The following is a 7,412-nucleotide window of genomic DNA, read 5'->3' as shown; positions in this document are numbered from 1 at the left end:
TGTTTTCATTAAGAGAATGCTTTGAGAATATATAAGGCAAGTTTACAAGTTGAATTTTATGCCATTTAGAACAATAGTAGTGTAGTTTGGAACCACTCACTAACTTGAATTATTGGTGGCTGCTTTGTAAAGAATTAGGTGTCAGTGCTAAGGTTTCTTGTTTATCTGAATTTTGGAGTTTGAGGCTAATATTTCATAGTATACCAAGCAGAAGTATTTTATACCAGATAACTTTTTTTTATGTAGAAAGCTTTGCATGATTATTTTATCTAGTGAGTATTTTGTTGCTGTTGTTACTTAGAAAATAGGTTATGTCTGCCAAGGATGGAAGGTCTTATGGTCCTTATTCAGAGATTATTTTGGAGATTTTATGATGTGAAGAAAATGTAGAGACAGATGACAATCAAGTCCAGAGTAGTTTTGATTAAAACAAAAAACAATCTGCCTTAAGCAGAGCTAAAATTACCTTATGTGTTTAAAGAAATTGCTCTGGGTTGCTTTGAGGAGAACTTGGAGAATGTGATGGAAATTTTGAACCCCTGTTGGAGATAAATTTAATGATCTTTGTGTAGATGTCTTAAACCAGAAGTTGGCTTGTTGTGTGGTGGTGCAGCTGTGGAGAGATTAAAAGTGCATTCTTGGTCATTCAGTCTCAAAATCAATCCTACTTTAGTCCACTATTAAATGCTCTGGATCTAGACATTCTCAAACTCCCATCTTCATCTCTTCATTAGTTTACCTGTTAGAGTAGCTGTACAACTCTATGAATAGTATATAGGTCCGTAAGAACTGTAACATACGTTCATAAAATGACATCAGTAAATAAGGAAATGGAGGGTTGAGCAGTCACTTTTTCCACTACTATTTAATATTTAGAATTCATCTCAATTATTTCTCTCTTTCTTATTTTTTAACTTCTCGGAAAGTTATTCTGTTACTGTGTAGTAGTCCTCATGTTCAGTCGACTGAAGTTTAACTGAAGTAACTCATACCCATTTCAGTAGCTTTTCAAAACTTTGAGCAGATTTTATTTTCTAGATGTGTGACTAGCTCTATGTTTTATTAATATTGAAAAAAAGTCATCAGGATTGTTTTTAATCTTATTTACTTCAAACAACTAGAAATTCTATGCTTTCCTTGAGTTGAAGATAAGAACCTTGACGTTTCACCAAATAAACAATATTGCACACACGAAGAAAGTGACTTTGCACGATTTTTAAATTATTAAGTTACAGAGTGCTACATTCAATTTTCAGACTGAAATAATAATAAACATTAGTATTAGTTTCTGTTTCTGCTACATTTATTAAATTCTAATAGGTATATATAATGGAAAGCTTGTTAATAGTTTGTTAATTTATTCAACAAGTAATTACTGAGCATCTACCATGTATCTGGCACCATTCTGGGTACTAGGTTGTACTAGTAATCAAATAAGTGAAAAGAAGAAATTCAAACAGTATAATATAATGTTCGATGAAGTTGTAGTTGGGGAAGCTAAGTTTAGGTAAGATGGTAAGGGAAGACCTCTTGGAGGAGGTAATATTTGAGCTCAGACCTAAAATGTGCGGGTAGAAATCTAGATGAGGAGCATTCCACATAGGAAGAAGCAAAAATGAAAAAGATTAAAACTTGAAAGCTTAGTTCACCACTGCTCGAGGATTATCTTCATCATTGTGGAGCTTCTGAGAGTGTTAGCAGAAATCTTGAGGAATGGAGACTAGATCCTTTTTAACTTGGCTTTATGTTTTCATTCTCTTTCTCTATTTTGAGTCAGTATTATACTCATGATAATAAAGTAAAATAATTGGTGAGTAATAGTTAAAACTGCCCATCAAGACAGAACATCATAAAAAAGGGAGACTGACCTTGATGTTTAGTAAACTATTAATCAAGTGTTTTGTGGAATGATAATAAATACTACTGAGTCAAGTTATTGTGGGCCGTGCCTGAGTCATTAATGTTAGATAGATTATTTATTGCAAGACTTCTCAGAAATGTTCATTTTGACTAATTACACAGCAGTGTAAATGCCAAAATTTTTGCAGCAATTACGCAACTTATTTGACTATAAGACCCCCTTTTAAAGAACATTTCATAAAACTAGAGTTTATGGAAAACATGCTTTGAAGTAATAGATGCTTGAAAATTTGATTGTATTAAACTTTGTCTATTTTTATTCAAAATCATTTTACTATTTTCAGTTTACTCTTCTAATGGAGTAGTGACGTTTAACAAAGATTACTTAGAGTTAGCAAATGTGTTCATAACAGATCTGGGAATTTACTTAGATTGTTTATGGCTTAATTGTTAAGTATTTGCCTTACCTAATTCATTGTAATCAGCATAATATCTGAAATTATTACTAAAGTATTAGTTTGTTTTGATTTTTTTTCCTCCACCCTGCATCACATCCTCAGTTTTGTCTTATATTGATTTAGTCTGATTTATAGATTATGCCTGTATGCTCCATTTTCAAAAAATTAAAATTAATTTATTTTTAACAGTTTTCATAGTTTTAATTTCAATAGAGCATTTCATTTTTTTCTGTGTTGGAATACCTTTGATTATGTCTTTATCCTCTCAAATTAGTCTCTTGTATCCCATTTATCTTGGACTCTTGTCAAATTGCAGCCTCAACGTAACATTGACTCTTCTGTCTTCCTTTACAGATGCATCTCATTTCCAGTACCTTTAAATGTTTGTATTATTCCTAAATATATAGAAGAGACATTTTTGTTCTTTTTTTCCCGCTGCAGTGAGAAAAATCTGACTTCGCAGTTTTTACCATTTGCATTTCTATACAAAGGAAGATGTGAAAAGATACTCAGGACATTGTCTTCAAAATTCTTTTATGAAAGATTTTGAGTCTCCTTGCTAATGACCTGGTTTTCCTAGTTAAAATAAAATGCTATGGGTTTTAAATAGAAAAGTGCTCTGGAAGGAAAATCTCTAGGTGAGAAAGGGCATATGTAAGCCCAGTCTTAACCCTTAGATATACTGTGAGTTTTAACTGAAACATTCTCTTTTACGTACTAAATAATACTCTTCAAAATTTAACTGTAAGTTAAAAAAAATTCCAACAATGTCTTTTCCTTACTTCTCTTAATACTACTGAGATTGGCTAATATTTCAAAATGGACTTCACTAATTATTTATGGAAAACACTGCAGCTAATGATAGAAATATACAGAGTAGTCCAGTGAGATTTCAGACACTCAAGTTTTTCACTTTATTATAATAATGCTTAAGCCTTAAAGGGCTGATAATACATTAGATAGACATTTTTATCTGTCCTTCCTTCCTAGACTTTTATCTTAAGGTAGCAGAAACTGTATTATTTCTCTCAGTATGAGAATGATCTACTCAGACATCTTGTTCCATGTTGGGAATGGCCCAGATCCTTTAATCCATTTTGCTAATTCAAACATCCAGACTTACTGTGGTTCTTCCTCTATGCTGTAATTTCCTAGAAGTACAGACAATCTTATATATAATATATGTGGATTATTACATAGGCTTAAAAAGCCTTGATTTTCAGCTCATTTCAGTTATGGGATTTTTTATCAATCAGCTAAATGAGTCTTTCTGTCCCTTAAATAGTAAAGAAATAACAATTTACCCATTATAATTCAACTTGTAAAAGAACCATCTCTGACACAGTTATTAATAAAAGGTTATTCTGTTATAGATGGTTATATCTATCTATAGATTTTATATTTAAATCCCTTTTCCTGCCCAAACCACTTGAGAGTTACAGCAGAATGCCCTGGTAGAAGAAAACTGAAACAGAGGAAACCTAAGGACTTGAGTGGGGAAACCCATATTCAGGTAGAAGAGTCTAAAACTCCTAAGAGAGACCCGTCTTTCCCTCAGAGTGTAACTTATCCTCACACTGCAGTTATCTTAAGTGGACAAGAATCTCTGACAAAAAGGAATTAAATTGAGTCTGATTTAATGCCCCCAACCCTTTAAGTCCAAGAAGCAGCAAGTTCCTCTGAATTAAAACTAGCCAGATTAACCTAAACTACATCCAAGCAAAAGACCCTTTAGCTTTATAACAAAACCGTGTAAGAACTTAGTAGCTTAAAACACAACAATTTATTATTTGTTGGTTGTACTGTTCCCTGATTGATCTTTCAATTCAGACTTTTTCATACTATATTGGTTTCAGGGCAGTGTTCCAAAATGCTGAAAGCAATAGCTGCAAGACATCTTGAAACCACTCTATAGGATATAAGTTCAACATATAAAAATCAACTGTATTTCTGTTCATTAGCAACAAATAAAAAATTAAAATTAAAAAATAATATCATTTATAATAGTATTTACAATAATATAAAAATTATGAAATACTTGGGGATAAATTGGATAAAAGATTTGGAAGACCTATATACCGAAAAGTGCAAAACCATTGCTGAGTGAAATTAAAGACCTGAGTAGATGGAACAATGTACCTCATTCACGGATTTGAAAACTCAATATTATTAAGACATCTTTTCTCTGCATGTTGATCCATAAGTACTATGTAATCCAAATCAAAATTATAACAAGTTTTTTTTTGTACAGTTTTGATCTAAAAATTTCTTGAAAGGGTCTTGGGGATCCCTAGGAGTTTATAAACTATTCTTTGAAAACCATTAGCGTAGACTAATCAGGATTCCCACCATGTTTTTTAAGAGCAGGATTGATTCTTTAAGAAAGAGAAAGAGAATAAATAGCTGTTTGAGGGCTATCCAACCATGGCTACTACCCATGTATATTCCATAATTTATACCATTACCCAACTTAAAGACATTTGGTATTTCTCTGTTTTTTTTTTCCCCCTGAGATTACAGGTGATTTTTAAAGAAACTCTGTTAAAATATACCATATTTACACAAAAGTATGCATATTGTAAGTGGGCAGCCCGTAAATATTCGTAAGGTGAGCCCGGTCATATACCGTCACCCAGCTTAAGAAGTAGAATGTGATTAGCATTCCAGAAACTCCCATGTGCCCCTTCAAGTCAGCTACCCCCACATGGAACCATCATTTCGACTTTAAATAACAAATTAGTTTTGCCAGTTTTTGAATTTTACATAAATGGAATAATACAGTATATACTCTTTTGTATCAGGCTTTCACTCACCATTTTGTGACAGATGTTGTGCTTATTGTAGATCGTTTATTTTTATTGCTATATAGTATTCTATTGTGGGAATATACCACAGTTCCGTTCTACTGTTGATGGCATTTGGGTGGTTTTCAGTTATTGGCCTTTATGGGTAATGCTGTGGTGCATATTTTTTAAATACATTATTGGGGTATAATTTACGTGCCATAAAATTCATCCATTTCAAATGTATAATTCATTTATCTTGATAAATTTTATGAGTTGTGCACCTGTCATCACAATCAACTTTTAGAAGTTTTTCTTCACCCCGGTAATGTACTTCATGTCTGTTTATAGTTAATCCTTGGTCTCACCCCCAGTTCCAGGCAATCATTAATCTACTTTCTGTCTATATAGATTTGCTTTTTTGGACATTTTATATAAATGGACTTGTACATACAATGTGTTTTGTATTGCATATATGAAGCATTGCATGCAGGGAAGACAAATTTGTATCCATAGTGACACTTTCATGATAGAAGTGGTCGAGATGTAGTGAACTTGCCACCAGGTAGCTGGCTGATCACCCCCCGGGAATGGTGACTCAGTATTGGTTTCTGCTGCTGGAAGATTTTGCACTTAGAAGTGGTTGTAGCAAGGTTGGCCTTGGTGAGACTCACTGTGGGTTTGGTTTTTAGCAATCTCAGCTCTGCAGCTATAGTAGATAAGTATAGTTTTCAGGACATAGAAACTCTTTTTTTTTGTTTGTTTCTTTGTTTTTTTTAATTGACTCCAGACAACCTCAAGGACATAGAAACTTCGAGGTCATTTTTGTGGCACTTGAGCTGGGAATTTGAATCCCTAACCACATTCTTTTCTTTCCCCACTTTGTGTTTTCTAATTAGGAGCAACCAGCCAATCTCATTACTCTTGTTAGTTTGACCAAAATGTTCTAAGGTAGCAAATACATGATCACCAGAACCTTGCCCCTTAATAAGTATTTGATTGGGAGTATCCATTGGTGATATTTTGCCTATCTCTATTGCCCCATCATGCCATGGAGTATCAGTGCTTTCTTCTGAAAATAGTTATTAGTGTCTTTAAATCTAATCAATTTAGAGAACTGATTCCAAAAACTCCAGAACCAATTTAGGAAACTCATTCTTAAGATTTTATTCCTCTAAAACCACTCTCAGTGTCTTAAAAGTCTAAATTAACCAGGTTTACTAGAGAAACAGAACCAATAGGATATATAGAGATAGATATATTTTAAGGAATTGGCTCACACAGTTATGAGGGCCGTGAAGTTCAAAATCCCGAGGACACTTAGGTTGTTTCCATATCATTGGGAATAATGCTGAAATGAAAATGGAAGTGCAGCTATCTCTGACACACTGATTTTAATTCCTTTGGGTATATACCGAGAAGTGGGATAGCTCAATCATAGGTAATTCTGTTTTTAGTTTTTTGAGGAACCTCCATACTGTTTTCCAAAATGGCTGTACTAATTTACATTCCCACCAACAGTGTACAAGAGTTTCCTTTTCTCCACATCCTTGTCCACACTTGTTATCATTCATCTTTTTGATAATAGCCGTTCTAACAGATATAAGGTGATAACTCATTCTGATTTTAATTTGAATTTCCCTGATGATTAATGTCCATCAGGGGAATGGATAAAAAAATGTGCTGTATCTACACAATGGAATACTATATAGCTTTTAAAAAAGGAGGAAATTCTGTCATTTACAACAACATGGATGGAATTGGAGGATATTATGGTAAGTGAAATAAGCCAGGCAGAGAAAGACATACTGTGTGATCTCACTTATATGTGGAATTTAAATAAGTCAGTCTCATAGTTACCAGAGGCTGGCGTCAGGTGAGGGATGAGGAAAGGGGAGATGTTGAGGAAAGGGTACAAAGGTTCAGTTAGACGGGAGGACTAAGTTTTAGTGATCTATTGCACTTGATGATGACCACAGTTAATGTATTGTGGGCCGGGCGCGGTGGCTGACGCCTGTAATCCTAGTACTCTGGGAGGCCGAGGCGGGCGGATTGCTTGAGCTCAGGAGTTCGAAACCAGCCTGAGCAAGAGCGAGACCCCGTCTCTACTAAAAAAAAAAGAAAGAAATTAATCGGACACCTAAAAATGTATAGAAAAAAATTAGCCGGGCATGGTAGCGCATGCCTGTAGTTCCCAGCTACTCGGGAGGCTGAAGCAGAAGGATTGCTTGAGCCCAGGAGTTTGAGGTTGCTGTGAGCTAGGCTGACGCCACGGCACTCACTCTAGCCCGGGCAAAAGAGTGAGACTCTG

At 34.3% G+C, this 7,412-nt stretch overlaps 1 protein-coding gene across 1 annotated transcript in view; it reads left to right on the top strand.

Annotated features, from left to right (window-relative positions):
- The window catches only part of ZFP91 (ZFP91 zinc finger protein), a 37,475-nt gene that overhangs the window by 6,046 nt on the left and 24,017 nt on the right, over positions 1 to 7,412 (top strand). The gene's annotated exons all lie outside the window — the stretch shown is intronic.

This window comes from Propithecus coquereli, unplaced genomic scaffold (assembly GCF_000956105.1).
Source record: "Propithecus coquereli isolate 6110/MARCELLA unplaced genomic scaffold, Pcoq_1.0 Scaffold202, whole genome shotgun sequence".
Taxonomy (NCBI): domain Eukaryota; kingdom Metazoa; phylum Chordata; class Mammalia; order Primates; family Indriidae; genus Propithecus; species Propithecus coquereli.
Note: the sequence above shows the minus strand (reverse complement) of the source record. Positions and strands in the feature narration are given on the sequence as shown.